The following is a 19,881-nucleotide window of genomic DNA, read 5'->3' as shown; positions in this document are numbered from 1 at the left end:
CGAAGACCCGGGGCGGCGGCCCGAAGACCCGGAGCGGCGGCGGCCCGAAGACCCGGAGCGGCGGCGGCCCGAAGACCCGGGCAGGAGCGGCAGCGGCACCGGCCCGAAGACCCGGAGCGGCGGCAGCGGCACCGGCCCGAAGACCCGGGCAGGAGCGGCACCGGCCCGAAGACCCGGAGCGGCGGCAGCATGCGCGCGAGGGAGGGACAGACGGACGGACGGAAGGAAGTCTGTCCCTCCCTCGCGCGCATGCCGCCGCCGCCCCGCGTCTTCGGGCCGCCGCCGCTCTGGGTCGTCGGCGGAGATCGACTGAGGGGAGGGGGGAGGAAGGAGTGACTGAGGGGAGGGGGGAGAGAGGAGTGACTGGGGGGGAGGGGGAGGGGGAGATAGGAGTGACTGAGGGGAGTGACTGAGGGGGAGGGAGGAGGGGGAGATAGGAGTGACTGAGGGAGGGAGGAGGGGGAGTGACTGAGGGGGAGGAGGGGGGAGTGACTGAGGGGAGTGACTGGGGAGGGGAGGGGAGGATAAGGAGTGACTGAGGGAGGGAGGAGTGACTGAGGGGAGGGAGGAGTGACTGAGGGGAGTGACTGGGGGAGGGGGAGATAGGAGTGACTGAGGGAGGGAGGAGGGGGGAGTGCTGAGGAGGGGGGGGAGGGGGGGAGTGACTGAGGGAGGGAGGAGGGGGGAGTGACTGAGGGAGGGGGAGTGACTGAGGGAGGGAGGAGGGGAGTACTGAGGGAGGGAGGAGGGGGGAGTGACTGGAGTGGCCTGAGGAGAGTGACGGGGGAGGGGGAGATAGGAGTGACTGAGGGGAGGGGGGGAGGGAGGGTGACTGAGGGAGGGGAGGAGGGGGGGGAGTGACTGAGGGATGGGAGGAGGGGGGGGCGTGGACTGCGGGGAGTGACTCGAGGAGGGAGGACAGGGGGAGTGGACTGTGAGTGGGAGGGAGGAGGTGGGGGGGAGTGACTGAGGGGAGGGGGAGGATGGGGGAGGTGACTGAGGGGAGTGGACTGGGGGAGATAGGAGTGACTCGAGGGGAGGGAAGGGGGAGTCGGGAGTGACTGAGGGGAGTGGAATGGGGAGGGGAGGAGATAGGAGTGACTGAGGGGAGGGAGGGGAGGGGGAGTGACTGAGGGGAGTGACTGGGGGAGATAGGAGTGACTGAGGGGAGGAGGGGGGAGTGACTGGGGGAGGGGGAGATAGGAGTGACTGGGGGAGGGGGAGAGTGACTGAGGGGGGGAGGGGGGAGTGACTGAGGGAGGGAGGAGGGGAGTGACTGAGGGAGGGAGGAGGGGAGTGACTGAGGGGAGTGACTGGGGGAGGGGGGAGATAGGAGTGACTGAGGGGAGGAGGGGGGAGTGACTGAGGGGAGTGACTGAGGGGGGGAGGGGGGAGTGACTGGGGGAGGGAGGAGGGGGGAGGGACTGAGGGGAGGAGGGAGGGGAGAGAGGAGTGACTGAGGGGAGAGAGTGGGGGAGGTGGGAGGGAGAATGAGGGGGAAGGAAAATGATCCAAAAAAAATGTTAATGTAGCCCGTTTTAACGGGCTTAACGGCTTGTACATATATAAAAGAAAATTAGGAGAAACCCAACTCTTCCAGGTGGAAGGCAGGTTTCCTGAGAACATCCTGCTGTCCTCTGAGAACACCTGTTACAGGTAAGCAACTCTGCTTTCTCCCTCACACGAGTGAATCTCTAGCAACAGGCCGCCGCCCCCCCCCCCCCCCCCCAACATAAAAAGGAACCAAAAGATACCCAATCAGGTGCCAACTAGCACAACAGTGTTGTTGGTAACAGAGAGGGGAGACAGCCTGAACCCAAAACAGGCCCTAGGTGAGAAGAGTTGGGTTCTACACCTCAAACAGGTTCTGAAGGACAGACTGGCTGAACCTACTGTTGTGTCAGCCATCCCTATCAAGACAATAGTGACTTGTGAAGGTATGGAGAAAACTCCATGTCACAGCCTTGCACATTTCCATGGAACTGCTCGCAAGTGGACCACTGACACTGCCATGGTTCTGACAGAACTAGCCTTGACATGACCCACAAGATGCAGTCCTGCCTAGGACTAACAGAAGGAGATGCCAAATACACTATCCAATTGGCTAGCAGGTTGCAATGGCAATGCTCAATCTATTCCTATCAAAAGAAATAAAAAATTGGGTGGACTGTATGGGCTTTAGCCGCTCCAGACAGAAAGCTAAGGCTTGCTCGCAGTCCAAACTGTGCAGTGCTCGTTCGCCTTAGTGTAAATGGGGCCTGGGAAAGAAAGTTGGCAGGACAATGGAGTGGTTAAGATGAAAGTCTGTCACCACCTTAGACAAGAACTTAAGGGTGCATATGCAAGACCACCCTGTCATGATTAAAAAAAAAATAGCATAAGGTAGATAAGTCACTAAGGCCTGCAGCTCACTGCCCCTGCACACTGAAGTGCCACCACCAAAAATATGACCTTCCAGGTCAGGTTCTTCAGGTCACAGGTGTGCAGTGGCTCAAAAGAAGCTTTCATCAGCTGAGCTAATACTACATTGAGGTCCCAAAACACAGTGGGAGGGCTTTAGGGGAGGCTTCAGTTGAAGTAGGCCAAGCATGAACCGTACAACTATAGGCTGTACAGAGATGGCAGTACCACCTACACCATGGTGGCATGCACCAATCACACAGATGGGCTCTAACTGAGTTGGTGTTTAAGCCAGCTTCTGACAGGTGTAGGTGGTAATCGAGCAGTGTTTGGGTGGGGCAGGAGAACTGATCTAGGGCCTCCTGCTCACACCACACAGAAAACCTCCTCCACTTTAGTCTGTAGGACTTTCTACTGGAAGGCTTTCTAGAAGCCAAGGACCAAAAACATCCTCAGAGAGAGTTGTTGCAGAATTAACCTCTCAACATCCAGGTGTGAGCGACAAGGGCTACAGATTGGGATGGTGCAACCTGCTTAGATCATGTGTTATAAGATCTGGGGAAGTCCCCAGACTGATTGGTCTCCGGATGGATAACTCCTGTAGGCGTGGGGAAACCAGACCTGTCTCTGCCAACAAGGGGCTATGAAGATCATAGTCCTTGTCCTCGAAGCTTCAAGAGAGTCTTCACCACTAAGGACATCTGAGGAAACAGAGCCTTTGATACTCGCCACAATGGGCGAGTGTCGAAGGCTGGTTTGTGGTCTGACCCGCACAGGGAGCAGAACCGAGGCACCTTCCTGTTACAAGGGGACATGAATAGATCCACACCTGGGCTCCACCAGAGGCATAATACCCAATTCACTACCCCCTGGTCCAGGGACCACTTGTGAGGCCTGACAGCACAACTCAGTCTGCCACTACCATGTTCTCCATCCTGGCCAGGTACTTAGCCCTGAGCACCATCCCGTGGGACAGAGTCCATGACCAGATCTGGACTGCTTCCCGACACAGGAGGTACAATCCCGTACCTCCCTACTTGACATACATTGCTACTTGGTTGTCTGTTTAGATCAGGAAAACTTTGGACAGAATCTCTGAAAGTCCATGGTGCATATCTGATCGCCCGAAGCTCCAGGAAGTTGATTTTACAACAGTTCTCCTGAGCAGACTATAGCCCCTGGGTGCTGAGCCCATCTACATGAGCTTCCCAGCCCAGGATGGACGCATCCATGGATACGACAGTTTGGGTAGGAGGACTTCAAAAATAGATTCCCTACTCCAGATTTAACATACCTGCCACCAGGACGAGTCCCAGAGAAATGAGGCAATTTGGATGCAGTCCTGGAGGTTCTGCATGGCCTGGCACCATTGCAAACTCAAGGTCCATTAGGTTCTACGCTTGTTTAATAGTGCGAAGTGAGTGACATGGATGGTTGCAGCAATATGGTACAACAGCCTCAATATGTGCCAGGCTGACACCTGCTGGCTCTTCTGAATCTCTGCTGTAATGGTAGTCAAAGTGATGGTCCTTTGATGAGGCATTGAGGCCTTGGCCTGAGTCCTGTCTAGCAGGACTCCTATGAAGTTCAACTGAGGTGATAGACCAAGATGGGACTTCAGGTAGTTTATGACTAACCCTAGCAACTCCAACACCCAGATGGTCAAGCACATGGACCTCACTGCCCCTGTCTGAGATGTGCTCTTCTCCAGCCAATCGTCCACATAGGGGATAGGGGAAAACAACCTCCAGCCTGCAGACTGTGAAGACTTGTGGGGCTGACGCTAGCGTGAATGAAAGTACTGTTTTCCCACCACAAATCAGAGATTTGCTGTGAGTGGGGAAAATCTCAATGTGAGTGTATGCATCCTTTAGAATGAGGGAGCATAGCCAGACCCCTTTTGTAAGAGGAGGCTCAAGGTGCCCAGGGAAACCACCTTGAACTTCTCTTTTAGAAATTTGTTCAAGGCCCTCAGGATGGGACAGACTCCTCCTGTTCTCTTTGGAATCAGGAAGTATCTGGAGTAGAATCCCTGCCCTCTTTGCCTGGTGGGACAGGCTCGATTGCTCTGGCTGTTAAGAGGGAGGAAAGCTCAGATAGCAATACCGTCTGATGCTCTAAAGACTCCCAAAATGGGATCGGAGGGCAAACTGACAGGACATCCAATAGATTCAATTGGTACCCTTGACAGATGATGAAAAGAACCCAAAGCTGAGGTTACACTGGGCCACTGGTTTGTGAAAGACTGCAGCCTGCGCCTGACCAGAGGGTCCAAAGTCCCGGCTACGGGCGACTGGCCTACGCTCCCTATGAACCAGTCAAAACCCTGTTTCTGAGTTGACAGATGCTGGCTGGGGCTTGGGGGCTCTCTGCTACCCTGGGATGGCCACAGGAGCACTGACACTGTTGAGGGTAGCAAGGGGAAGAGGACAGTATTTCCTCTGACAAAAAAAAAAAAAAAAAAAAAAAAAGAAGACTTCCTCTGTCCCATACTCACCAACTTCCTAGAAGAGGACGACTGATCCAGAATGCCGACAGAGAGTTGCAGGGTTCATGGTGGTCCCGGAGCTGGGCTATCACGTCCCTCACCCTCTCTCCAAAGAGATTCTCCCCAGTACACAGCACATCAGCGAGTCGTTCCTGTTCCTCTAGTCAGATATCCGAGGCTCGCAGCCATGACATTCTGTGGACACTAATTCCTGCTGCAAAGACCCCTGATGCCGTCTCAAAAACATCTTAAGTTGTCAGATCTCGTGTTTCCCACACTCCAGGCCCTTATGCACCAGTGACACGAGTGCATGTAACCTATTTGTAACCTATCATTAAAATCATTCATTGTACCTGAAGACTTGAGGGTGGCCAATGTAACCAATATTTAAAAAGGGCTCCAGGGGCGATCCAGGAAACTATAGATCAGTGTGCCAGACTTCAGTACCAGGAAAAATAGTGGAAACTATTCTAAAGATCAAAATCACAGAACATATAGAAAGACATAGCTTAATAGAACACAGTCAACATGGATTTACCTAACAGCAGTCTTGCCTCAGATTTCAGAAGATGTTTGACAAATTCCCTCATGAGAGGCTTCTAAGAAAACTAAAATGTCATGGGATAAGAGGTGATGTCCTTTTGTGGATTACAAACTGGTTAAAAGACAGGAAACAGAGAGTAGGATTAAATGGTCAGTTTTCTCACTGGAAAAGGGTAAACAGTGGAGTGCCTCATGGATCTGTACTTGGACCAGTGCTTTTCAATATGTTTATAAACAATCTGGAAAGGAATAAGACGAGTGAGGTTATCAAATTTGCAGATACAAAATTATTCAGGAGTAGTTAATTCGCAAGCAGATTGTGATAAATTGCAGGTGGACCTTGCATGACTGGAAGATCGGGCATCCAAATGGTATTGAAATTTAATGTGGACAAGTGCAAAGTATTGCATATAGGGAAAAGTAACCCATGCTGTAGTTAAACTAATGTTAGTTCCATATTAGGAGTTATCTCCCAGGAAAAAGATCTAGGCATCATATTGGATAATATATTGAAACAGTCAGCTCAGTGTGCTGTGGCAGTCAAAAAAAGCAAACAATGTTAGGAATTGTTAGGAAAGGAATGGTGAATAAATGGAAAAGTCATGTCTACATTGCTCAATTGTGAGCCCGCACCTTGAGTACAGCGCGCAACTCTGGTCACCACATCTCAAAAAAAGATATAGTTGCACTGGAGAAGGTAGAGAGAAGGACGACCAAAATGATAAAGGGGATGGAATAGTTCCCCTATGAGGAAAGGCTAAAGAGGTTAGGGCTCTTCAGCTTGGAGAAGAGACAGCTGAGGGGGGATATGATAGAGGTCTTTAAAATCAAGAAAGGTCTAGAATGGGTAGATGTGAATCTGTTATTTACTCTCTCTGATAATAGAACTAGGGGGAACTCCATGAAGTTAGCAAGTAGCACATTTAATACTAATCATTCAACAATTAAGTTCTGGAATTTGCTGCCAGAGGATGTGGTTAGTGCAGCTAGTGTAGCTGGGTTTAAAAAAAGGTTTGGATAAGTTCTTGGAGGAGATGTCCAATAACTTATTAATCAAGTTGACTTAGGGAATAGCCTCTGCTATTACTGGCATCAGTGGCATAGGATCAACTTAGTGTTTGGGTTCTTGCCAGGTACTTGTAGCCCGGTTTGGCCACTATTGGAAACAGGATGCTGGGCTTGATGGACCGTTGGTCTGACCCAGTATGGCAATTTCTTATTTGCTTATGAGTGTCTCCTGCTGCTGGACCACCTCCTGCATCCGCTTCCAGATGTCCCGTGAGTACTGGCTCATGTAGAGCTGATAGGAAGCAATGCAGGCAATAAACATGGCCCCTTGAAACACATCCCTCCCAAGAACATCCCATCACTGTGGTCCTTCCCTGTGGGCACCAAGAATGCTTGGCTCTCTTGAGAACGGATTTGAATACTGAATGGTGAGGTAGCTGACGCTTGCCGAATCTGGCATCCTTCTGGAGATAGACCTTGTCAGCCTTCTTAATGGGATGCACTGTGAGGAGGTGTTCAAATATCCTCAGCAGCAGCCCTTTAAGGATATCATGTACCGGGACCACCACAATCCCCTTAGGAGGCTCCATGAACTGGAGGATCTCAAGCATTTTGTGCCTGGCATCTTCCTCCGTCAGTAACTGAAATAGGATGGTTTCCGCCATTACCCTCACAAACCCTGCAAAGGTTAAGTCCGCAGGCAGACACTTCCTATGCTCTTTTGGAAGAGAAGGGTCTGATGGGAGACCCTCAAGAATCTTTGAGAGGACTCTGAGGTATTGTCCCCCCAGGAGTCATAGGGACCCTCATGTTCACTATAAACCATAGGGGATGGGGCCCTAGGCGCTCTGCCTTCATCCAGAGACGCAGACACCAGCAAACCTGGGCGTGGAGAGCCTACAGGCTTCAGCATCTCTGCCAGCCTGGGTGGATCTTCCTCCTCCTTGGAACCAGCAACTATAACTATCGGCAGGGGGAGGATTCAGTGCTCTGCCAGGCACCAACACTGTTCCCGGCACAGATGCTAGCTGGGGCGGTAACGTAGAAATGAGCACATTGAGCTTCTCCAGCATCAGTTCCAGGAAGGACAGTACCAGATCCAATACCACTGGTGCCAGAGGACCAACGCCCTGCAGCACCCGTTCTACCACCAGCTGGACTCGCCACTCCAGCTCCTCCTCGAACATTGCCAATACCATCTGGGAGGAAGGAGGGATTGCCAGATCCTCTTCAGATCTGAGGCATATCGGTGACTGGCATTAGAACCAGTGGAGACAGTCACAGACCCCTGACATCAATGGAGTACTGGCACTCCTCGCAACAGGGTCACTTCAGGGGCATCGTGGCATGAGCTGGTGTATCCCTGTGCCCAACACTGCATAGACTGGGACCGGTGCTGATGCTTTTTCGACTTCCCTTGATGCTCAGCCCTGTCCTTACCTGTGCCGAGGGCAAGGACGAGGAACCAGATGTCCTGCCTGGAGATCGATGATGGTCTATCTCCAGCGCCTCATCCATTGACAGCACCAACAGAATCAACAGTCCTGCCGACATCGAAGGCAGCGTCCAGTGTGGCTCCAAGGTCCATCAATGATTCAGTCTTCTTTGACCCGAAGAGCCATTCCATTTTGTCGAGCCAAAGATGTCGTCCCTTCTGGATCATGTGTGTGCATAAGCGGCAACCCTGGATGTCATGCAATGCCCCAGGCACAGGGCACACATCTCATGAGAGTCCGTAAAGGACATGGTCTTCAGGCACCAGGAACACCACTGAAAACTGGACACGGCCATGACTAGGTGAAATAAAAGGGCCGCAAAATCAAAATAGATGGCATTGGGCATCAAATGTTGGTGGGTACAGAGGCACTGCTGCTGCGGAGGAATTGACAGCGAAAAAATGTGCCAGAAGTGTTGGAAAGCCTGACTAGGGACACTATGGAGAAGCACCAAGACAAACACCGCAAAGAAAAAAAAACAGTGAAAAGAAAAAAAAAGTTTTCCAAAAGGGCCAAACAGCCAAAGTAAGCTTACTCAGACTAAGATGCTTACAGCTCTGCAGAGAGACTGGAGGGGGATCCCGCATGGACACATGATACAGGACATGCTGGGCATGCTCAGTGTGCCCAGTCAAAGTTCTAGAAACCTTAACATAAGTTTTCCGTGTCAGGGCTCCATCTGATGTCACCCATGTGTGAGAACTACCATCCTGCTTGTCCTCCGAGAACAACAATTCAGAAGAGCCCATGTTCTGATTTTGCTCATTGGTAACATCGCCACAAAACAACTATATTTAGAACAGGCAGACTGGTATTTCTGTAATTACAACTGTTGAATTTCTACTATGTGCTATCATGAACTTTATTCCATTACTAAAATCTGAAAGAGTCCATTCAAATGGAAAGATTATGCTATTAATATGAAGCAGCATAGTCAAACCACAATCATAAAAAAGGACTCCAAGATCATTACCATATGTTCACCTATGTTATCTCAGTATTCTGTATAGATTAACCTTAGCAGCATATTACAATAGAAAATTGTAAGCCTAAACAGAAAGCCTATGTTGAAATTTGCGTTTTAAAATAATGCCGTACACATTTACATCTTTTACGGATTTCTAGTAGTTGTATTTGGTTTTTTTTAAGAAAACTAGAATCTTTGAATGTTGCAAAGTCTTATTAGATCATGTAAATAGTATGTTTTGGTCCAAGTGATAAACTATTATCAGCTAAATCTACTGCATGAGAAGTCTGCAGAAGGTTAGCTGCAATTCAAAAGAATTAGCACTAGTTTGATACTACATTGAAATCTGATAAAAGTAGTCATGTAATACTTTCCCATGCGCCAATATAGTTTTTGGTTTAAGTATTACTTAAACCAAAAACTTAAACCTTAAACCAAAAACAGTCAGATTTACCAATTACATGAAAAATGAAAACTAAGCATTCTGCATGCAATTAAATATTTACAAATTTCCTGGCTAATTCTTTTTCTCCATACAAAATATCCACAAATGTGATAATTCACAGTTGGTGAAATAGAGCTTGAAGGCCTGTGATTTGGTCTGATTATGCATTTATTGCATGAAGAGCTGCAGCTTCCCTATACTGCCTTTGCTTTCAAACCACCACATTCCCCTTCCCCCCATTGAGTTTCACAAGGGAATTTAATTCACTGTTTCAGGGCTTTGCATTCTCAGTACACTACAAAGTCATAACTCACAAGACACATACTTCATGGTTTCACACACACCTTCTGATATCTGATTCTTAAAGAAAAAAAAAACACAAGGGCTTATTTTTCCTTTCAAAACAGCTATAGACAAGTCAGCTTTATATGTATTCAAGGCACATCAGTAATGTCTGCAGAATAGCTCACAGAAGCTAATTTTAATGTAAGTACAGTGAACCAGAAAATAGATTCAACCAGCTGGTTCAACTCATCCTGAGGCCTACCACTCAGTGTGCACATTATAATCAGGACCTTTTATCTGCTCTGACTCATCTCTGCGATCAGCCAGCACCTTACCACTACTGCACAAGATTCCATTTTTAAACACAGAATATAATTGGGGGAAGTGACATTATGTCACACACACCACGGCCTGAAGAAAAAAAAATGCCTCTTTACAAGTGACCAGGGGGGACTTTTCATCATGCCCACAACATTAAGAAAATCAAACAAGTCATCCCTTCAAGGGAAGGAATGCCAAAACTAATATTGATTTATCTAATAACACTGCTGTATTCACTTACTCTGCAACACAGAAGATATGTAGGGGGGTGGGGGGGGCGCGATAGAAACCCACCTCGGGGGAAGTAAAAACAAACGTTTCGCACAGAACCGATGAAAAGCCACATGAAAAGACAAATGCACAAATCTCCATGCAGTACCGTTTATACAGACAGCCACAAGGATACACATCCATGGAAGAGCCCACCACTCCTGCGCGCGCCGTGCGTGCACCGGTGCATGTGCAGTCTCGGGCAGCGTGCAGTGCAGCAGGGGCTCCACCAGCCCCGGGTAAAGATAGCTGCCCGGTACCCTCCTCGCTCACATTCGCCGGCAGCTCACGATGTACCTGTGCCAAAGCCCCCTTACGCCGCCAGAGCGTGCCACCACCTCTTCCCTTCCTCGGTCTGCATCCGAGTGAGGCTGGCTCTGCCAGTGCTCGCCAATGAAACAGCAGCTCGAACCCGCCCACGCCACACCCCCTCTCACACCTTATTGGCCCGACGCGGCCTCCGTCACCTTTTACCATCCCTCACCATAGCTCCTCGTTCTTGTCATTTTTACCTCCACCACTATCCAAGTGCACGCGGAACGCAACTACACATTCCACGGTAGGGGGTAGTGACTCAAAAGCAGAAGCAAAGGCACCTTTGTAGTTCTAAGAACGTGGCTGCGCCAACGCTTTCTAACGGCGGCCCCACCGACCAATAGACTACAGTCCCCGGCGGCCCAGCTCCGCTCTCACATATTCACGATCCCGATTTACCTTCGCCTCCACTATCCTGCATTGCTCGCGGAGCGCGAGGATTACGCTAGAGCTACGCCAAAGGCACGTACATTGCCGGATGTCAAGTCCCGCCTCCTCCCAACGTGAGCGAGGGGAGGAGTGAGCCTTGCCAATGCCACAGCAAAGCGTTCCCCCTGCTGCAGAGTTTCTGCTAGCGCTCCATCCTCTGAGCTCCTCGTTTTAAAATGACTGCTATCCACAGTTCAACCTCCGCTGCAAATCCTGTTACCAAAAGCGATCAGCTCAAACTCGCAGCATAAGTCAAGCATAACTTCACAACTGTATTCCATTAACAAAGCTCGGTTTGCAGCTCTGCCTAGACAAAAGGACATTCCATGCTTTTATGTTTGAACGGTTGTGTGTGTGTGTGTGTGTGTGTATATATATATATATATTTTTATTTTTTTTTTATTACAGGAACTTATGAATTACTATAACACTGTCACAAAATTCTTTTTTTTTTTTTTTTTTTAACTATGGAAATAAATTACCTGCATCTCCATGAAACTGCTTACACAAATGAGAGATGAAAATTTAGATCTCAGGTAACGAGAGAATGTGTAACGGCATGCATAAACAGTGCAGCTGTGAAGTTACTGTCTCCGTTCCTTAACTCACAGGGAGTTTGGGCCTCAGCGCACCCTGGGCTGCAGCTTATACAAACTAGGGCTCTACCATGCCGGATGCCTACAGAGGGGCATGCAGGAACTGTCAAGACACAGGCCTCGGTTTTAATAATAAATAGTGGAAAGGGGGATTGGGATTCTTTACTTGCAGTGGGATTTGCAGACTGTTTGTCCTTCCGAAATGAAGACGGATGAGAGGAATCAGACGAGTTAGTGCGGAAAGGGAACTGCCCTCCTTCACTTTCTCCAAGTTCTCACCCCTTCCAGCAGCAGAGTCTTTGGAGTGTTCCACTTGCGGCCAATCCCTGCAGGTTGGGGGCGGCTAATGATTCTAAACAAAGAACCTCTGGGAACCTGAACCTCAGTGAGAGGAGGGTGAGATTGTTGCGTTTCCTGCTGTATGGTTCTTGTCAATCGTGCTTACAAAAACAGACAGACCCTAGCCGAATATGAAATGAGTACCCACCCCTTAGAAATAGAATCGTGGCTCAAGGCTGTGATTGGCATGGCTGAATTAGACAGGAGAGCAACCCTGGGAAATTGGGATGGAAAATTTGCGACGCCGTAGGTCCGTGAAGACTAGTTTCAGTTGAGCTGCAGGCTAAAAGAACAGAAAGAAGCTACTAAAATAAACAATGAGCAAAAATGCACTTACTTCTGTTTCTCAAAGCTGAAAAGTCTTTCTTCTAAAATAGGCTGAGGAATGCCATACAATACATTGCATCCTGCCACTATACCAGAAATACAATATGACCAGAAACAACACTGAACCTCAACAGAACCACTGTAATCATCTTCGTTATTTTCATCTTTCCCTGTGCTTCTTTCATTACTGAATGTAGAGGTGGGGCAACCCATAGAAATTGTTACGACAATTAACATTTCTTAAATTGAAATTGACCTACCACAACATATAGAGACCCCTTGTAGTTCTTTCCTTTATACGGTATATTACTTTGGCAAACACATGTACAAGTGGCATGCTAATAAAGTTAATTGAATTGAGAAAGAAGCCACTGCACAGATCTACCCAAGCGCTTTTTCTTTTGACTGCTTGTACAAACCGTCATGCTAATAACATTAATTGAATTGAGAGGGCGAGAAAGAGACCCCTGCGCAGATCCACCCATGTTCTTTTTCTTCTAACCACTTTTCTGTATTACTTTGGCAACCCATGTGTAAATTCTCATGCCAATAAAGTTTCATGATTCTGAAGCTGAGACCCAGCAGAGAGAAAGAAACCAACTGTAGCACAGAGACCCCAAAATAAAAAGAAATATTTAGACTGCAGTACAGAGACCAAACTCAGAGCAACAGACCAGTAAAGCAGATCGACTGTTTTTAGATGTATTTCGATTCAGCAAAATGTCTTTTACAGTGAAAGATTGCACAGTATCATAGGTTTATTTTCATAGATACCACAGTGTTTTTTTCACTAGTTTTAAAGTCTAATTCCAAATGCAAGAATCTTAAATTAAAACATTTATCTTTATTCCTTGCAGAGTTTTTTTATATTTTTATTAAATAGTGAAATGTTATCAAGAGAAACAAAAGGTCTGATTCATCATGGTCTTTTTTCACACACACAGAATGGGAGAAAGACTGAGTAAAACAGGCCCTAAGGGTCTACTGAAAAGGATGTCTATATTTCAACTGAACAAACTTGTCTTACTATGTATTGCTTTTCTTACTTCATAAATGTGGCTATGCTGGTGTACTTGGGCATCCCACTAAAGGTTTTTTTTTAATCTGAAATCAAAATTAGAAAGGGGTGGAGAGAGAAGCATTCTCATAGTTTAGCAGGCAGAGTGTAGGAAGTACCCCTCCCCCTTCTGCAAGCACATTTTTCCCAAAAGCTGATGTGAACGCTTAATAAATAGATTAAAACTTGGCAGGTATTTGTTGTACTTTGAGTAGCCCTTTCATTTTTAGGAACATGCTTTATGTATTCTACAGTTTTAACAAAGAAAGACCTACACAGGAAAATTTTACCACCAGAAGCTCCATATCCCTGTCACCTTCCCCCCCTCCCCCATTCCCAAATCACACACTGTTGAAAACTATTGCTTTAACTACAGGGGCTAAACATCCTGTAGCAAAGTAGCTGTTTCTGATTAGTTGAATGTTTCTGAGCAAAGCATGGAAGGGGCAGTTTAAGGACCTCTTTAATATTGCTGAAACATTGTGGGCGCCATGTTAGTGCACTTAGGTACATATTAGAAATAAAGGTCAAACAAACAACCTGCAGGGGATATCTTTTTATTGGGATAACTTAAAAGGCATAAACGTGTTATATCATGCCAATAAAAAGATTATCTCTCAGTAGGAGGCGTGGCCTAGAGATTAGAGGAATGGGCTGGGAATCAAAGGAAAATGAGGGTTTAAATCTCACTTCTCCCATCAACACTTTTTGTGACCTTTGGTAAATTGTCCTATCTTCTACTACCTCAGGTACTCATTGACTGGCTAATTATAACAAGAACACGGGTATTGGCACACAAGTGGAGATATGCTACAATTTTATGTCATACGTGCATGTAGGTGCGCATCATTTAAAATACCTCTGCCGTTCATATGTGTGCGTAAGAAGTGGCTCGAGTAAATGTCCCTCGTGTATTGCCACCAGGGCTTTAGTGGCCCCTCAGCTCAGGGTGGGTTTGGGGGGGTGCAGTGTTGCATTAGTGCACTATAGACCCTTGCACCCTGGCCATGGGGGAGGGAATGAAGGACTTGAACAGGTAAATGCAAATCAGTTATTTACAATATCAGACAATAGAAGGACTAGAGGGCATTCCATGAAGTTAGCAAGTAGCTCCTTTAAAACAAATCAGAGAAAATTCATTTTCACTCAGCAGATAATTAAGCTCTGTAATTCATTGCCAGAGGATGTGGTTACAGCAGTTGATGTAACTGGGTTTAGAAAAGGTTTGGATAAGGTTCTTGTGATTCAAACCTACCCTGAGCTGAAAGTGCCCCCTCTTACAATAGTAGATATATGTAGTCTCTCTCTCCCCTCAAGTATATATGGTAGTCTTGAAGACCCATCTGGATCTTCATCCTGTAAGCCACCCACTTGACCCTGAACCCTCATGCTCTGCTGAAAACCCTAAAACCCAAGATCTCCAAACTTGCTCTTCATCAGGACCAGCAGTAAAGTTGCACAAATAACACGCCGACATGGTCAGTTTTTCTAAAATTCCAAGTTACATGCATAACTCTTGGCCCTTCCCAGGAACACTCATGCCCCACTCCTTTTCCGCCTCCTTGTTCTGGACGCACACATGGGTATGTACACACGTACTTCACGGCTTCTTAAAATTTGCAATGCTTGCACACGGCCCACTTACACGTGTATTGGGCCATTTTTGTGCAAGCAGTGCTTTTAAAATCTTCCTGTTAGATGGTATGCTTTTTGAGTAAGAGGCCTATCATCTCTGTATAATTTTCTGTATTTGTATGCTAGACTTTCTGTGTATTATACTCCAAAAACTGTATTTTCTTAGCATTCAGACAGGTTAATCCACAACCAGTGCGTTATGCATCTCTATCAGCAGATGGAGACGTCATGGTATATATGCCCCTGCTCTGACATCAGCCCGCTAGTATTCACTGTCTCCAACAGATGGTGGATGTGTATCTCCCTACTGAGGAGGATTGCTTGCTTTAAAAGAAAAAGAGATGGAAGGTGAAAAGAAAAAGGAGACTAATTATACACCGCTTCACCTGAGATGATACCTTATGGTCCCTCCCTCAGTCAAGTTCTCATGAGGTGGTATCTCATGATTCCTCCCTCAGTCGAATGCCTTGATCCAGTAACCGGTTTTCTGGCGTGTACTTAGCTGCCAGGAGAGAATCAGCTGAGAGGCTAGCGGGTGCAGGAAGTCGAGTGCAGCTGTGAAAGCATTAGCCCTCTCCCCTCGCACCCCGAGGCCAACTCTGTACTCACCCGGGACAGGCTGAGCTTAGGTAAGGGGATATAAATAAATAAATATTAATAATACATACATAAGTGAAAGGATTCCTCTTCCCCTCTTCTGGTCTGGTCTCCGAGCCTCAGCATGTCAATCCAATATTCGTTCCTGCCTCTGTGAGCGACTTGGCGAGTTGTGTCAGTTTTGGTGGGTTGAGCAGCCTTTTGGCTAGATCCCACTCTCGGACTTTTCTGAGACATCACATAGTAGGCCATGATGGCGTTCGTGCGCCTCCTTCTGCGAAAGTCTGCTGTGAAACAGTGACTGATGACAGTTCATGCCTGCTCGTCCAGGACGGGCATTCGTCTGAACTGTGTGGATTAGGTATCCAAATTTTGGATATCTGTAATTCATGTCCTCGGAATCTAGCACCTAAGCTCTTCATTATAAGAAAGGACGTCCCATAAACACATACTTGTCTTAAATATAAGCGTCCCATACTTGGGTGCCCTATATTTGGGCATCCTGTTTTTGGACGTCCTGTCCTGGCTTGCCTTGTCCAGGATTCACAGTTGGATGCACATTTGTCAGATGCTTATTTGTAGGCATGCTGCTAATGGACATCTTATCCATGGCGCTGGTAGCAAGAATCCTAAGCGCCTTGTGATTTGCACTGTTTGTCATGTTCGGACATCACAGCAGGGTGTCCACTCTAATCTTATCAACGCTGCCTGGAGGCTCCGAGAATTGTCTCCCACGGATTTGGCTGAGCCTGGCCCTTCCCAGCAGGATGCAGGAATGGGATCAGAGGGGGATCTGTCAGAAGTTTCACCTGGTTTTGAGGCTCCCCTAACTGGAATTTCAGCAGGGGAGACTTCTCAGTGGATGCCTCTTTGACACCCCAAGGTTTTGGAGTTTTTTCAAAGACTGCAGTCCCTTTTAATGTTTGGCAGAACCAGCTAAACCTGGAAGTTCAGGAGTGCAGGCTGTGGAATCCCTGCAAGTCTGGTACCATGAATAAGCATCAGAGTACTCCCTGGCCTGCTGTGGGTTCCACTGCTGGAGATCCTGCTGGCTCTGATGACGAGGGCGATCCTTACTCTCTGGAGGATAGAGAACATCTTCTGGGTTTGGAGTCATATAGATGGGATGCGTGGTCTGATCTCCCAGTCACTTATGATGCTGGGAGTGCCGGGTGTTGGTTCCATGTCTGAGCCAAAGAAGAATCCTGTTTTAGTGCCTTGTTTGACCTTGAATGGGGCAGACGAGGCTTGGTAGGGCTGTACTGAATCCGACAGCGAGAGAGAGCAGTTGCGTTTTCCGAAAGTGGATGCACTGATGAGAGCAGTCTCCAAGCAGACGACCTTCCTACAGAAGGGGGAGCAGCATTGGAGAATGCTCAGGATAGGATAGTTGAGGCTATTCTTATGCAGGCCTTGATGCGGAGGCAATGAATTGCAATTAGCCTCTTGCTGCTCCCTGGTGGCTTATGCCTGTTTGCTTCTATCTCAGGAAGTCGATTAGATTGGTGTAATACCAGGGCAGTGATGGAACCAGCTGCCACCTTTTTGGTGGATGCGTGCTGTGCCTTGGTCCTTCTCTCTGCCAGAGGTGGCTTCAATGTTAACAACCATGCTTCAGCTGTGGCTGAGATTGCTTGGCTGCTACAATTTGAAAGTATAATCTTATGAAATTGTCCTTAAAAGGATCACTCTTGGTTCTGGGAATGAGTTAGAGTAAATGCCAGTAGGCTTGGTGCATCCCATGTTCCTCATTTACCAGAGGATTAAAAGCAGAGGCTGCACTCTTTCAACGTGAGGGGCCGTTCTAGGGATTTTTAACATTTTTAACCCGACAGAGAAGCGCCTTCTCAGAGGGCTTAACCTCTGAGTAGATCTCAGCCCTTTCAGCCCAGATAGCCCAGATGGGGCATAGGCTTGGATGGCGATGCTTCCCGACCCCTTCAATGAACTTGTGCTGACCCATCTCCTAGAACTGGAGGTAGGGGTTCACCTGTCTCTTCTTATCGGGGGTGGGTCAAGATCACATCAGGCAGTGAGTCTGGAGGTGATATGGAATGACCACTCTCTAGAGTTCTGCGTTGCTCGGGACGACTTCAGGGCATCTCCCTGTGACTCTCTGGAAATGAGGCTGGCAGTGGAGGTTACATTGTCGAGGCCCCTGAGCTGGGGGGGGGGGGCCGTGGTTCCAGTGTTTAAGTCACAAGACAGTACAGACTGTTATTCCATTTATTTCATTGCACCTAATAAAGAGGTTTCCTTTCGCTCATCCTGGTCCTAAAGGAAGTAAATATTCATTGCAAGTGGCTCGTTTACTCATGGAAACCTTAAGCTCAGTGATAATGGCAGTACAGCCGTGGGAGTTTCTTACATCTCTGGATTGTTAAAGGGGTATCTCTGCTTATTCCCATTCGGCTGGAAAATCATCGCCTTGGCAATTCGATGTTTTGGGGTGACATTATCAGTTTTTGTGTGCCACCTTTCGGTTTGGCCACCGCACCCAGGACCTTCTCCAAGGACCTGGTGGTGGTAACGACAGTGTCGAGACAAGATGGTATTGTGGTCCACACATACCGAGACGTTTGGATAATTTGAGCCAAGGGCATGGGGAGAGTCTTCAGGCCTCACACAAGGTGGTTTCCTTGCAGCAGTTTCTAGGTTGGGTGGTGAAATTGACCGGCCGGTTAGGCCGGCCATCATAGTTGGTGATTCAATTATTAGAAATGTAGATAGCAGGATGACTGGTGGACATGAGGACCATCTGGTAACTTGCCTGCCTGATGCGAAGGTGGCAGACCTCAACCGTCACCTAGATAGGATTATAGACAGTGCTGGGGAGGAGCCGGTTGTCGTGGTACATGTGGGCACCAATGACATAGGTAAATGTGGGAGGGAGGTTCTGGAAACCAAATTTAGGCTCTTAGGTAGAAAGCTGAAATCCAGAACCTCCAGGGTAGTATTCTCTGAAATGCTCCCTGTTCCACATGCATGCCCCAGGGGCAGGCAGAGCTCCAGAGTTTCAATGCATGGATGAGACGATGGTGCAGGGAAGAGGGATTCAGATTTGTAAGGAACTGGGGAAACTTTTGGGGAAGGGGGAGTCTTTTTCGAAAGGATGGGCTCCACCTTAAGCAGAGTGGAACCAAGCTGCTGGCACTAACTTTAAAAAGGAGATAGAGCAGCTTTTAAACTACAACAAAGGGGAAAGCCGGCAGTCACTCAGCAGTGCATGGTTCGGAGGAATGTATCCTTGAAGGATACTAATGAAACAAGAGAGTTAGGGCATCCCAATCAGAGAGGTTCCAATGAAAGCAAACAAAGTTCATGTGCCTATATGTAAAAAACCACCGAAGCTAATGATTTCCGAATTATCCCTAACAACTGAAAAGCAGGTTGTTAATACAAACAAAAAACTCACTTTGAAATGTCTGTATGCCAATGCCAGAAGTCTAAGAAGTAAGATGGGAGAGTTAGAATATATAGCAGTAAATGATAAGATTGACATAATTGGCATCACAGAGACCTGGTGGAAGGAGGATAACCAAAGGAACAGTGCTATATCAGGGTACAAATTATATCGCAATGATAGGGAGGATCAACTTGGTGGGGATGTGGCACTTTATGGCCGTGAGGATATAGAGTCCAACAGGATAAAGATCATACAGTAGAATCTATATGAGTAGAAATCCCATGTGTGTTGGGTAAGGTATAGTGATAGGAGTATACTACTGTCCACCTGGACAAAATGGTCAGACAGATGATGAAATGCTAAGAGAAATCAGAGAAGCTAACCAATTTGGCAGTGCAATAATAATTGGAGATTTCAATTACTCCAATATTGACTGGGTAAATGTAACATCAGGATTTGCTACAGAGTAGAGACATAAAGTTCCTGGATGTAATAAATGACTGCTTCATGGAGAAATTGGTTCAGGAACCAACGAGAGAGGGACCTATTTTAGATTTAATTCTTAGTTGAACACAGGATTTGGTGAGAGAGTTAATGGTGGTGGGGCCACTTGGCGATTCCCTCGCTCCACCCTCTCTACCTCTGTGGCGACTCCCTCCAGGTCTGATGGACGGCTTGCTGCCGCGGCGTCTCCATGCCGCTTCTCCGCAGCGTCCCCGGACCGGCTCAACGCTGCAGATCTGCCATGTTCCTGATGACGTAGGGCGCGCGCGCTCCGAAGTATGTACCAGCAAGGGTGCGTACCTCAGGGGCGTCCCCCTGTATTGACGTTATCTGCTTCCAACATATAAGGTCTTCACTTACGCTTACGATTTGAGTTAGCAAGGATTGATTGTGGGGATTCATCTGGACCCGCTTCTCTCTACGCTGCTCTGCCTCCTCGGACTTACCAGGGTA

At 47.7% G+C, this 19,881-nt stretch overlaps 1 protein-coding gene across 6 annotated transcripts in view; it reads right to left on the bottom strand.

The window, feature by feature from the left end:
• The window catches only part of FAM53A (family with sequence similarity 53 member A), a 206,642-nt gene extending 195,042 nt beyond the window's left edge, over window positions 1-11,600 (bottom strand). The window contains exon 1 of one of the 6 annotated variants that reach the window (XM_029592634.1): window positions 11,450-11,600. The gene's annotated coding sequence lies outside the window, so the exon portion shown is untranslated. Of the gene's footprint in view, window positions 1-10,332; window positions 10,461-10,496; window positions 10,618-11,449 lie in introns of those variants that run through there. The other 5 variants (XM_029592643.1, XM_029592641.1, XM_029592647.1 and 2 more) reach the window with 5 other exon arrangements.
• Between the last annotated feature and the right edge of the window lie 8,281 nt (window positions 11,601-19,881).

Source organism: Rhinatrema bivittatum, chromosome 1, assembly GCF_901001135.1.
Source record: "Rhinatrema bivittatum chromosome 1, aRhiBiv1.1, whole genome shotgun sequence".
Classification (NCBI taxonomy): domain Eukaryota; kingdom Metazoa; phylum Chordata; class Amphibia; order Gymnophiona; family Rhinatrematidae; genus Rhinatrema; species Rhinatrema bivittatum.
Note: the sequence above shows the minus strand (reverse complement) of the source record. Positions and strands in the feature narration are given on the sequence as shown.